The sequence below is a fragment of the Callospermophilus lateralis genome, chromosome 12 (assembly GCF_048772815.1).
Source record: "Callospermophilus lateralis isolate mCalLat2 chromosome 12, mCalLat2.hap1, whole genome shotgun sequence".
In the NCBI taxonomy this organism is placed as follows: domain Eukaryota; kingdom Metazoa; phylum Chordata; class Mammalia; order Rodentia; family Sciuridae; genus Callospermophilus; species Callospermophilus lateralis.
In genome coordinates this window covers 72,856,980-72,870,508 of record NC_135316.1, presented here as the reverse complement: position 1 = coordinate 72,870,508, position 13,529 = coordinate 72,856,980, and the positions used below count along the sequence as shown (strand labels likewise).

Here is a 13,529-nt window from a genome sequence, read left to right as displayed (position 1 = left end):
AAATCAACAAAACGAAGTATATGCACTCACCATGGGCAGAGGTACAATTAACATGTAGAGAGAGAGGTGTGGTAGGCCGTTTTATCAGAGAGGAAAACGTGTATTTTGGCTCTTCCCAGCAGGGAAGCACCAGGGACCATCTCAGTGCCTTGGAGAACAAGTGATTTCTGGGGTCCTGAAGGGCAGGAACTGTCCTAACCCCAACAGAGGTGAGTTAGTTGAAACTTGTGCTCATCTTTTTCATTTTCAAAGGTTTAAGGACAGAGGTTGCCGGACCTTGTGTGGGTGAAGCAGCAGGAAAGGGGTTGTCATGAGCTCCCAAGCTGGATTTGGTGTCTTTCAGCTGAGGTTCAAAGATGCTCAGGTTCCTCTCAAGGGTTTTGAAGGCTTTCCTGGTTCTCCAATCTAAGAGCAGTCAGGTCGTGAGTAGACATCTGCTCTTTGCAAAGTGGAGCAGTGGAAGAAATAGAGGACCCGGTCCCACCCCTTAGATCTGGAAGACACTGGACCTGGAGGGAGCTCATGATGCCCCCCAGAGAGACCCTTCCTGGGTTTGGATTCTCTGATGCTGCTGGTTAAGTGAGCTGAGAGTTGGGCTTGAATTTCCTACTCTGGGAATCGTTCTGAGCTGTGGTGGGCTGAGAAGAGAAGAGTTGAGTGAATGCAGATAGAAACATCCGATTTTTTTCTAAGGAACCCGTAAAAGACTTTACCTGTGTGGTCAAAAGATTATCCTGTCTTGTCTGGATTCCTCCTGAGATGCCTCTCACACCTCACCCTTCTTTCCCCCTATCAATCTATGCAGGATGTGATTTGCCAGAGTCAGGAACACAAATTGTCTGCCTCCGCAATGGCGCTTGCATTGGGTTTTCCTTCAGTATCTCATTCATACTGCTATGGAAGCTGCTTGCTCTGCTCATTGTCCATTTCCCTAGGGCAGTTTTTTTGCTCTATATTGCGGCTTTGTTTTCCAAACCTGGCTGTGCTCCACTCTGCGACTCTGTGTTTAACGGGAATGCAGTCTTAGCCATCCTGTGGCATGAAGGGTCCCTTCTGGTGGGTGTTGCAGCTTACTGGTGGAATCCACATCATGTCATGTCATCCCATAAGCAGCTATGTGTGCTTTAAGGACCAAAGTGGTTCTGAGCAGGTAGGAGGCAGTATTGTTGCATTTGTCTTTCTCATTTTCTGATTAATTCAAATGCTGATCTGAGTGATCCAGGTGGTAGACCAGAAAAATATATTTTTATGTATTTTTCTTACAAGCTAAAAGGCCTGAGGCACATGTCCACCTTTCCAATTGCCACTTATGCCATTTTTCTGCACCCTTATTCCAGCCACCTTAAACTGACTTCCTCCAGCTCTCTGTCTTGTTCTTCTGCTCACAGGTTCCCTCTGCCTAGAATCCTACCCCGACCCTGTCTGGTGAACCCCTGTTCACATGGCAAAACCTGCTCCAGGGCCTTCCCCCTCTTGTGGTAGCATGGACCACTCCTACCTAATACCGGAAATGCTGTTTTAATTGTATGGTTTATTTCTATAGACAAGATAGTCCAGCTCACCCCGTGCAGTCAGCTGTCTGGATTAAAATCCCAGCTCTGTTTGTTACCCCATGTGTAGCCTTGGGCAAGGTACTGAACTTCTAGTACCTCAGTTTCCTCATCTTAAAAAGGGGATGATAATAAAGAAGCGCTTATCTCTGTGGGTTCTTGTGAGGATTAAATGGGTCAGTACGTGTAAGGCACTGACAAAGGATCACATACTTGAGGCAGTGCTGGACAAGTTGTTCATGGTTATAATTATGAGCCTGAAAGTCCTTTGTGGGCCATGCTAGCCTCTTGTTTTGGATCTACTACAGATGGCTCATGGTGAGAGTTGAAAACATTGGTAGAATAAATGCATGGGCCGGAATGCCTGCCTTCTGTCTCCGTTCAGTATCTTTCCCCAGTGTATATATTCCTTCAGCCTGAGAACAGGGTGACGGGAAGGATGATGGGAAATAGCAAGCACGATGAGACAGTTGAGGTGAGGAATAGTGGCGTCCACCGCCCGTGAGCCCCACTGACCCTCCGTAACTCAGAACATCTTCCTGGCCAGTCAGTGTTTTTATATCCTCATCTAGCATGGGGAGGGAAACAGCAGAGGTAATCTAGATGTTCCTGATTATTCCGGCACAGTTTATTATGATCATGATTATTTTTTGGCCTCCCTTCCCTGTGAGCTAGGTAGAGGTCACTAGCTTCTGAAGCAAAAAGAACCCATGACTACAAAGGCCCATTAATCATACCCCTGCATCTGCTCCCTCTCCTTCAGTGTTTTCAATTTTATCCCCTGACATCATTTCCCTAGGTTCCCAAGTTGGAAATATCTGCATCTTTTTTTTTTTTTTTTTTTAAATCTCAGCTTCATCCTTTGGGTCTTTTAATTTTAAACTTTTAAGAAAATCTGACGTCGACCCTTTCTTTAACATCATTGTCTTCAGGCATTTATTATTTCTTTGCTCGACTTTCACTAAATGTCCCTAACCAGTCTCTCTGTCCATTTATACCTTGCTCAGTACAATACTGCTAAAAGAAAAAAATCTTGGATTATACTACACACAAAGAAGATTTTTAAAAACTTCCAACTTGATCATCACACACTGTCTACCTGTACTGAATTATCACACTATACCTCATACGTTTATACAATTAAAGACATTATAGAGTATGTATTTCCTGGACTATGTCTCACTATTTTTTTTTCAAAATCGTGCCTTCACATTATTTTTGTAATACTGTGTTCTATTCTATGAAGACATTTAACTGTCCTTCATCAAGCTCTGTAGGGAGCTGGGGGCAGGGCATGCAGGGGAACTATTGATGAACCAAGGTGCAGATGAAAATCTTGAATGGGGTCAGTTTTAGAAATGCCCAGGGGCCTGAGGCAAGTGAAGTGTAAGGGGCCACGGGATTGGTTAGACGAACTTGGAGAGGATAAGAGAGCTTCTAGAAGTAACAGATGAGTTTACAAATGGATCTATATGGAACTGTGGTCAACCTCCACCCTTGACCCAAAGAAGGAACTGACCCATTGGAAGAATTTTGTCTCTGATAAAAGGAAGCAGGGTCCAGATGGGAAAAGAGAGAGATTTTGATGGTTTTCATGAGTGTCTTCCCTGGAGAGTTAACTTGGATAGTTGTCAGCTTACAGAGTGTATTGAAAGCCATTGAGGTCACCTAGAGAGGGGGACAGGTATGGAAGAGGAGAGGGCCCTGTGGAACCCTGAGCACTCAATGCTGCATGCTGGGGGCAGCGGGGACTGACATGGGGCTCACGAGGAAGGAGCAGCGAGCACCGTGTCCTGAGTGAGGTGAGCAGGTGTTGCAAAGAGAGGCAGACCCTCTGCCAAGCTCTGCTGGTGGGTCAAGCAGGACATGGGAACTGAGACGTGAATGTGGGATTTGGCAACTGTTTGGGGTACTCCTGATTGTAAGGGTCTTAAGGGAGAATGGGAGAATTAGAGTCAGCGTGGAATATTCTTGTAAAGAGTACTGCTTAAAAGAGAGTGGAGAAATTGGGAGATTGTGCTCTGTGTCTGCCCTACAGCAGGGGCTGTGCCTCCCATCTTGGCTTCTTGTGTTAGCTCCTATTATGCTGGAAGAAGTGAGGTGGGCAGTGACGGAGTTGCTCAGGAATGTCCCTATAGACTAGAAGACAGGCTTTGGTTTGATTTCTAGGGATCTGGAGATATTTCTGAGCACTGATAAAAGATTTAAACCATTTATGGCAGAAGCAAAGCAGCAGCAAGCTAGTCTTTCCCAGTAGGTTTTCTCTGGGAGCTGCAGGGAAGAGGTGGCTTTGTTGTCCCAGTTGGCTCCAGGTCCACCCCTCATCCATCCCCACCTGGCTCTTGCCCTTAACAGTGATATTCCAGGTGAGGGGTTTAGTTGTTTTTCTGAAGTTGTTCACAACATATTATGAGAACAATGTAGCCAAGACATGCCAAATGCTTTAGTGGCTTCTTGTGGTCACTTTCACTTATCGAGGTGTCACACTGAGCATCTCAAATGCTGTACTTTCTTCCTCCTCACAACACTGCAAGATACAGACTTTTAGCCTTGTTTATATTCAAGGAAGCTGAAGTGCAGAGTAGTGCTGTCCCAGGTCACTCAGCAAGGCTGCCCTTCAGACGCGTCTGACTCCAGAGTTCATGCTACGTAACTCTGCTTCTCTACTGATTCTGGCCACTAGGAGTTTCTGTGACCTTCTGTTAGTTAGACTCTAATTGATTTTCATCTTTTAATTCTTGTGGTAGAAACTGAAAAACGATTCCATAATTCTGTTGTACAAAGTACTGTCTGCATATAGTAGCAATTGCTTTATTTTATCTTTGGCTTATTTCTTTCAGGCATTCAGAGCTGTCCTTTAAGCCTAATATTCTGAAATATGAAGCATATACTTTTATTCCACTTTTGCTATTGTTTAGATATTTTCTAGTTTATTACTGTTTTGACTCTTTGCCCCAAGCTCTCTCCTCAGGAGGCTGGCCTCCTGTGCCCTTCATACTTGTGTTTGACCTTCTCTGGATGCCCAGTACTGTTATGATTTGGATGTGGAGTGTCTCCCAAAAGCTCATGTGTGAGACAATGCAAGGGGGTTTAGAGGAGAAATGATTGTGTCATGAGAGTCTTAACCCAATCAGTGAATTAATCCCACATGGGGTTAACTAAGTGGTAACTGAGGGCAGGTAGGGTATGAGTGGAGGAGGTGAGTCATTGGGGGAATGGCTTTGGGGTATATCTTTGGATCTGGCAAGTAGAGACTCTCTCTGCTTCCTGATCATCATGTGAGCCCTTTCCCTCTACCACTCTCTTCTGCCATGTTGCTTTGCCTCACTTTGAACCTGGAGGAATGGAGTCAGCTGTCTATGGACTGAGACCTCTGAAACTGTGTGCCCCCAAATAAACTTTTCCTCCTTTAAAATTGTTCTTATCAGGTGTTTTAGTCACATCAGCAAAAATAGCTAAGACAAGTACCATGTTCATGTTGTCCTGAAGCAGAATTTTCTACAGAGTTCCTATTGGGAATGCATGATGGCTTTGAATAAGGCAAGGGAAAGAATTCTTTTTTCCATTCTGATTTCAGAGAGCTTCTCATCTTTTAAGGCCAAAGGATTCAGCAACCCCTTGGATTTGGTGTCTTTCAGCTGAGGTTCAAAGATGCTCATATTCCTCTCAAAGGTTTTGAGCTTAGAGCCCAGTTTTTTCAATCATTTAAACCAGAATTTCCTGAGCTGGGTTTCATGGAACACTGTTCAGGTTGCTGAGACAAAAGTGTCAAAAAATGGTGCAGTATCTCTCAAAAAATTGGGAACTACTGCATGTACACCTGCTCTTTAAAAATTGATAATGCTCAGAAATATGTTATAAAGCTAAGAAGTCTCAAAGAATGTTTCACCTTGGGTTTTTCTAGAGCAGGTTATGAAATAAGGACTCACGGGAAAATAGTTCATTTGGGAGTCATAGAAAACAACAGAAGATACGTGGGGAATTGTAGGTGAAATGGCCCGAGTCCCAAATTTAATATGTTATACAATAATCCTAAAAAAAAAAAAATCCCCAAAGTTGATCATTTCAGAGTGTCCAGGTCTTCTCACCAGGGCCCTTAGGACATTCTGGACTCCTGAATGTGTCACAAAGACTTTGAGAATCCAGCAGCACTGCCTCTAGGTCAGAAAAGACCACCACTGTTGCCCTGTTGCTCCCAGGTCAATGGGTGGAGCCATAGTCTGGGAAGCTCCAGGAACTGGGCTGTCCACATGGTAGTCACTAGCTTCATGTGGCAATTGAGTACTTGGAACATGGCTAGTGCAACTAAGGAACTGATTCTTAAATTTCATTTTATTTTAATTAGTCAGCATTTACATGGAAGTGCCAGAATGTTCCTAGTGGCTACCTTACTGGACAGCCTGGTCTTAGAGGCATGCCACCTCCCCAGGATGCACATGGAGGTGTGCCGCCCCCCATGCCGATGTGCTCAGCCCATTCTGACACATAAGGACGTGTTACCACTCTCCCCACTCTCCCTGTGTCCCCTCAAGGGCTTCTTGCCCTTCTCTGTTCTCTTGTTCCCTCAGAGGTGCCTACGGCCTGTGACTTCTCCAGTATCCTGCAGTCTTCTTCTGCATGCTCAGCCAGCTTCCCAGAAGCTTCTAGATGGCTTCTATTAAGCACTTTCCCATGGTTGGCTTCCCCATACCTCTCATGAGGTTTTAAAATGAGGTCCCATGAGGCATTTTAGAGGACAACTTTCTCCAGCATCCCAGAGGGGACATTTCTAGTATGTTCTATTTCGTGGCCCGTCAGCAATGTCTTTGTCACCCCGTGAGACCTCTTGCACAAGGTCTGGATCTTAGACCTGGGGAAGGAGAACTTCCTTGGGTGCTCTGTGTCTGCCCTACAGTAGGGGCTGTGCCTCCTATCAGTGATGCCTACATTTTTTAGAATTTCTTTGTTTCTTATGCTATCTCCTGTTACACCAGTCCTGTGCTATGATTATTAATTTTTTGTATTCAACTTTCTTTACTATGCAGGTTGGATCCTGAATGATACACTGTTATAATCTGACCTTCATATGGGAAGGAGAAACATTAATAAACTCTTACTTAGAGAACATGGGATCCGAGAACATGGGATCCAAGACCACTGATGAATTCTACACTAAGTTTATACACTAATTGTACACTTAGATGAAAACATAAGCTATACTTCAAAAATCTCTGTATCTGATCATCACTTGTGACTAGAATCTTTGCCTACTTGCAACTTTCTAATAGTAGAGAATAGAGAGAATAGAGTAAGTCCATCGCTTATTGCTCCAATTGAGAAATTGGAGCAATGATACCACTGCCAATCATTTAGGCATGAGTGTGGGCAGTTGCCTCACCCCCAGAGAAGGTGAACAGGGATGGTCCAAGAGGGATGACATCTTTATGCTTCACTCACCAAAGACAGGGGTCTTTGTTAAAGAATTTTTGAAACCTTTTAAAAATGGTGATTCAACAGCTAAGGGTTAAGTTGAAAAAGAGGACTGAGTGCAACTTTTTTTTTTTTTTCTAGTTGAGGTCTACTTCTTGGTGTTGTGAATTTTCCCCCTCAGAACCTTATAGAACATTTTGTTCATTAAATTAGGACTTGGCCAGGAGAAGAGAACACTCATTCTTGTCTGAGAATTCCCCTAAAAATAGAATATTCTTTTATCTAGTTCCTTCTGTCACAATTTAACAATCACAATTTAAAGCTGTCATTTGTTGGGCCAGGTTCTCAGCTCAGCATCTTCCATTTATGTCATATTTAACCTTAAAAAAAAACTTCACCAGACAGATGGATAAATTGAGGTTAAGAGAGGTTAGGTAACTTCCTCAAGACCACACAGCTAGGGCAGAGCTGGGTTCTGAATCCAGATATAACCGACTCCTCAAATCCCAAATGCCATCCATCCTGCCTCAAATGTTGCCGTACATTGAGAAAACATTTTAAATTTTGCTATTTCTTTTGGAAACTACCAGCAATGACTGAAGTAAAAGAATAGAGAGGGCTCTCAGGAACTGATGCTAAATAGATGGGGAGTTTTGGGGTAGAGGAAATAGTGGTAAAGAAAAGGACTTTGGAGAATTGGAAAGGCAAGGAGGACTGAGGTATTGCTATGGATTGGATCATTGTCACGTAAAGCCCATGTGTTAAAGTTATGGTCCCCAGCCCACAGACTATGGGAGGTCCCATTACTTTTAAGAGGTAGAACCCAGTAGAAGGTCTTCTGGTCACTGTGGGGTTCTCTTGAAGGGGATATTAGGACCCCAGCTTCTTCTTCTTTCTCTCCTTTATTTCCTGGCCATGAAGTAAGCAACTTTTCATTCCCATCTCTCCCCACTATGATGTACTGCTTCCCCACAGGCCCAAAAGCAATCGGGCAAATGGACCATGGACTGAAACCTCTGAGAGGGTGAACCAAAATAAACCTTTTCTCCGTGTAAGTTGATCATCTCAGGAATTTTGTTACAATAACGGAAAGTTGACGGATACAGGAATAAAGATAAACGCAGTAGACCCACCCAAGGCCTGAAAATCTACACAAGTTAACAAGACCAGGAGAACCCCTTGGGGGAGGGTGCAGACCCAGGAGGGTGTTCTCTGGAATGCAGGGAAGTACAGTACATGGGAGTTTAGAGGGAAAGGAATTCAGCTGGTCTAAGTGAGGGGTGATGATAACTCATGGATCTGGGAAAGGACACTATTCTTAAATCTCTAGCCAGGGTGTGACCTATCTGTCCTAAACCGGGATTGTATACTGAGGACAGAAGATGGTTTTGTTTCAAAGTAGAGTGAAAGAGCAAATATCCTCAGGACTCACTGGCCCTCATTTCCCATGTGTGAGGCAGGAGTCTAGGGAAAAGCCAAGGGGAGCAGAAACCTTCCCAATCCACAGGTGATACTTCCAGGGAGCCTCTGTGCCCCTCGATACCAGGAACAGAAGGGAAAAGGGGCGAGAGGAATCCCATCATGGATAGCTCCCGAGACCAGGATTGCAACTTTCCAAAGGAATGGATGTTCTTGGACTGCAGGGATCTTTCTTGTCTCTGAGCAGAGTCTTCCAGAGAATTCTTTCTTAAAACATGGGAGGATGCTGAGGCCTGTGCCATGGTCTCCTCAGCTGTAATAATGAGACATGGCGGCAGTGATGATGCGTCACTGGCTATGTTAACATTTGTCTTATGAATATGTAACACTACCTTCTTTTATTGAGAGCCCACTACTTCCCATTCATCATGCCTGGTTCTTTATATGCAATCTCACTTAAGCCTCAGAAAAATCAAGTGAGGTATTTTACAGAGAGGGTAAATAAGTCAGGTTAAGTTTGGATGCTAGAATTTGATGCTGGGCTGTTGGACCTCAGAACTCATGCTGATAATCATGCTGCTATCGCAGTGGGTACTCCTGATTAATCGTCCTCTCCTTCCATTCATCCCACCCGGTCCTGATTCACATTAGTCTCAGCTCTCCTCCAGTTAGTCCTGAGATTCAGGGGAATCAACGCCATCCCTAGCTCCTGGGTAGATCCTAATTCACATAAACCTGTAAGCTTGTGGCTTACAAATTCTCTGAATGACTCTGTAGTCACCGTTTTTTTGGTCTAGAAGGAGGCCTGAGACTCAGCAGGGGCCAAGCATGGCCTTATTTTCCATGATAGGGAGAAAGATTGTCTCTTCTGCCACAAGTAAGATAGTAAATGGTTCCAGGAGGAAGAGTCATCTCATTGCTGAGGACAGGTGACCTGGGGACAAAAGGTACACGTAGGAGACTTGAGAGCAGAATGAATTATAGGCCAGCAGCACTAGAACCCTGACCATTTCCTGCACGCAGCACTATTAACTTTTTCACATGTCGTCTAATAAACTTCCTTGCTTATTCAAGACAGTTGAAGCAGAGCTACTGTTACTTGAAGTTCAACCTGGGTACATCTATGTTCTCCCTCAGTTACTTGCAAAAAAAAAAAAAAGTGTCCAATGTCTCTAAGAGGCATTTATCATCTCAATCATACAAAAGCCTTTCTGGTTTTCTTTACCCTTTAAACATTTTGTAGCATCTTAAAAAGCCTTCAGCATAAACCCAGCTCCTTGAATGATTCTTAGAGTTAGTTTTTATTTCCCCCTTTTCACAAATATTCACTAACATCTCTCACACCAACTAAGTAAGAGATACTAATGGTATTTCTTACCCTGCTTTAAAAAAAATTCCTCCTATTTAATCGTATTCCAACATGAAAGATCACAAAAAGTCATCTTTTCAAAGGACATAATGACAGGAATGAAGGGATCAAAACACCCAGGGAAAGCCTGTTTCCTGTAACCTATGGTGGCATGTTTCCAAGCCTGTGAGTAGGAAAGTGGAAGGAAGGCAGGGGACACTGGCAGTATTTACAAAGGGAGGCTCCTGTGAGGCTGAGGTGGTGGGAAGGGAGGCAGGACCCAGAGAAGTGGGTTCCCAGGCCACCTACTTCATTGCTCTTAAGAGTAGAAGATTGAATAGAGACTGTAACACCCTACACTTAGGTCCTGCTAAGACCGTGAGCATAAACCACTGAGAAGCGCAAGTTAGAAACAATGGCCATTGTGTGCATGCCACAAAGACCTGCAGTGTTCTGGGAAAACCTGAGATGTGGGGACAGTGTCCTGGGAGGATAGCTTGTTTTCTTTTAGGGAAGATGTAGCCTAAGAAATGAGGTTGGTATGAGCTATTAGGGACCATAGGTTCTCATCAGATTCTATGTGACTTACTGAGTCTGAGCAACATGCCCGTGGAGACTGAGTAATTCCATGCGTTGTCATAGAGCAGAAGGAATGACAGTTTAGAGATGCCTAATAATATTCAGGTCTTGGACCTGCACTGGGAAGTTTTTCAATGCTTCCAGCTTTAGTCTTGGTCAAATCACTATGACTTTGGATTTTAATTCCAGAGCATCTAATTTCTTTTCAATATGAGAGGGGGAGCTTACTGGGTATGACGGGGTTCATGATATTTTTACCCCAGAGTGCAGGCAACAGCATCAGATATTAGCCTCTTGAAATTCTCCAACCTAGAAAACCAGAACCTCACACCCTCTTGTTTATTTTGTGAGAGGGGACAGTGAAGGCTGGCCAAATAATTACAACAGCTGTTTCTTTCAGAAGGGAACTTACTTAACAAAATAGGTAGGAAAAAGGTAGAAATAGGAGAAAGAAATGGGGTTTTGAGCCTCTATGTTGTTACTTAATTCCTTCCTTGAAGATAGTTATATCAAATCCCTGTCTTCTTTAAAAGCAATATCATAAATTAGGACTCTATTCCTTAAAACCCAGTTAATAATTAAAAATTGTCATTATTGATCATGAAAAGAAAAATGTGCAATGGGGAAAATACTTTACCCATTAACTAGATATATTTGGAAAAAAACCCTTTTAAACAAAATTCCCTCACAGCGGTGGAGGGGGAAGGGAGGAGGGGAGGTTCACTGGATTGGATAGGGCAGAGTGGGGGGATTGGATAGGGCAGTGTGGGGGGAGAGGAGGGTGGATGGGAATGGGAAAGACAGTAGAATGAGTTGAACATAAGTTTCCTACTTGCATAATACACAACCAGTGAAACTCCACATCATATACAAGTGCAAAAATGGGAAATTATACTCTATATATGTATGATTTGTCAAAATACATTCTACTGTCATATATAACTAAAAACAACAAATAAAAAACCAATTGTCCCTGAAGCCTTCCATGTCCAAAGTATAACCAAGAGGTTTTGTAAATAGGCCTGGGCAAGAGAGAGAGAACTTCCTAGATTAATTTTGTCAATTGAGAACCAAATTGGGCTCAGTGTGGTGGTGTTATGCCTGTAATGCTAGTGACTCAGGAGGCTGAGGCAGGAGGAGCACAAGTTCAAAGCCAGCCTCAGCAACTTAGCAAGACCCTAATCAACTTAGCAAGACTGTATCTAATAAAATACTGGGGATGTGGCTTGGTGGTTAAGCTCCCCTGGGTTTAAACCCTGGAACCAAAAAAATAAAAAAGAAAGGAAAAAGAACCAAATTTGGAGTCATTAATTTGCAGGTTCAGGGTCCCTCCTCTGTTAAGAAGCTGATTCCTGCTTTCTGATCGTGAAGGAAGGATATGAGACAAATAAAAAGGCAAATCCCACCCTTGTTGATTTCGGAGAGCAAAGAGGAAGACATGTGGAAGGGTCAATTACCCCTGTGATCTGTGTGAACAAGGAACAGACATAGGATTTTTGTCTTTATCAAATGTTATTGCAAATGCTTTTTAATAAGCACCGAGTACAAGCTATGCAAGCAGAATGTCTCACAAGGAAGAGAAGTTCGTGAGCGCTGTAATGTGTGCAAGTTATCATGGGAAAAGGGAGAATCATTATTTCTGCATTTTGTTTTTAATATATATTTTTTCATTATGAGAACATACACTTATTGTAAAAAGGAAGACTTCTACTCTCCTACCTGGAGCAATCACTGTGCTGTAGTGCATTTCCTCTTGCCAATTCTTTAAAAGAGATCCCAAGGAGTCTCTGTAGTTTCTAGGAATTATGGATCTGATTTTTGGAAGAAAAATTTAAGAAAATAAAATAAGAGATAAGAGAGTAACTAATGCATGAAACACTCAGAATCACATAATTTTAGACAGTTTAGAATAAACTGTAGGAGTAGTTTGATATTTTCTGTCATCTTAGTATTATAATGAGGAATGAAGGCACATAACTTCAGAGTCTTCGTTGTCTCCTGCTGCTTTAAGAGGGCCATCAAAATGATGCATTCTACAGAGAATTAATGAATGAGAACGAAAGCACTGGTACCAGGGACAGTAAATAGGATTATAAACACAGGAACACCTTTGGGACATGACGGTATTATGAATCATATTTAAAAAGTACTTAGTAAATGACTTTTTACTTAAGGGTCTAATGGTCCTTATCTGTACTGAATTTAATTGTCACTGTTTTATTGTAATTTATTTTTCCATATCTCAGTGACCTACAAATCCCTTAGAGAGTCACAGTTTTGAAGAAATTAAACTGCAGCTTAACACATGTCGACTTTAGTAAGCTGTTGAGTTTTGCTTTGCATGAAGTTGTTCATAGTAGATGAAGAAATATGGTATCGACCTGTGGTTCCCAACCTTTTACGAGGAAAGGGCCCCTTTATAATGTTATTGATTCCTCATATATTATATTTTATATTCGTAGTTGACAGTAAATATGCACATGGATTAGTGGATTCTTTGTAATAATTTCTGCATCTCAGTTCATAGGTTAAACTTTATTTCCTTTTTAATGGAGAAAAGCAAATGGCTTGTAAAGAGAGGCGCTTTCCGGGTAAATGGAAGAATACTGTCGGGTTCTCTGCATCTTCCTCTAAGTCTCTCATCTGGCTATTTCCATATTTTCTTCAGTCCTCTTGTTTTGGGAATCCATCTTTCTTAGGACAATCATGTCAGGTCCAAACAGGAAAGCATGTCCCTGCAGTGTGGCTCTGGCCTTCTTTCTCTGATGTGTGGTGAACACCTACCTTTACCCCATAGGATGATGATATGCAAAAGAGCCTAATGGCTGTCTGTCTTTTGCTCCTATTTTTGTTGTTGTTGTTGTTACACATGGGCCAAATGCTGCAGAAATGTCCTCATAAATCGAATCAGAGACTCACCGGTGTTGGCTTTCGAGAGTAATAATTCAACTTCAATGGGATCCCACAATCATTCCTCCAAAGTGACGGAAGGAATGGAATCACGTTTTGAGAGGATATTACCTTGTGGACACTTCCTTTGATTTCTTTCAGGGCCCATATCCTGCCACTTTCTGCCCTGTTTTATCTTGCGATATTACCATTCCTCATTATTATTGGTTCAGAAAAGAGAGAGAGATGTTTTGTCAATTCAATTCATTCGGTGATGGCTGCAGAACATTCACCATACAGCTGGAAAAATAGTCTGTGGCTTTCATTCAAAAGAT

The 13,529-nt window shown here is 42.7% G+C and overlaps 1 long non-coding RNA gene across 1 annotated transcript in view; it reads right to left on the bottom strand.

Annotated features, from left to right (window-relative positions):
• The window catches only part of LOC143411778 (uncharacterized), a 65,511-nt gene that overhangs the window by 26,067 nt on the left and 25,915 nt on the right, over window positions 1-13,529 (bottom strand). The window contains exon 2 of the long non-coding RNA XR_013092892.1: window positions 12,025-12,116. This is a non-coding gene — a long non-coding RNA (uncharacterized LOC143411778). The remainder of the gene's footprint in view (window positions 1-12,024; window positions 12,117-13,529) is intronic.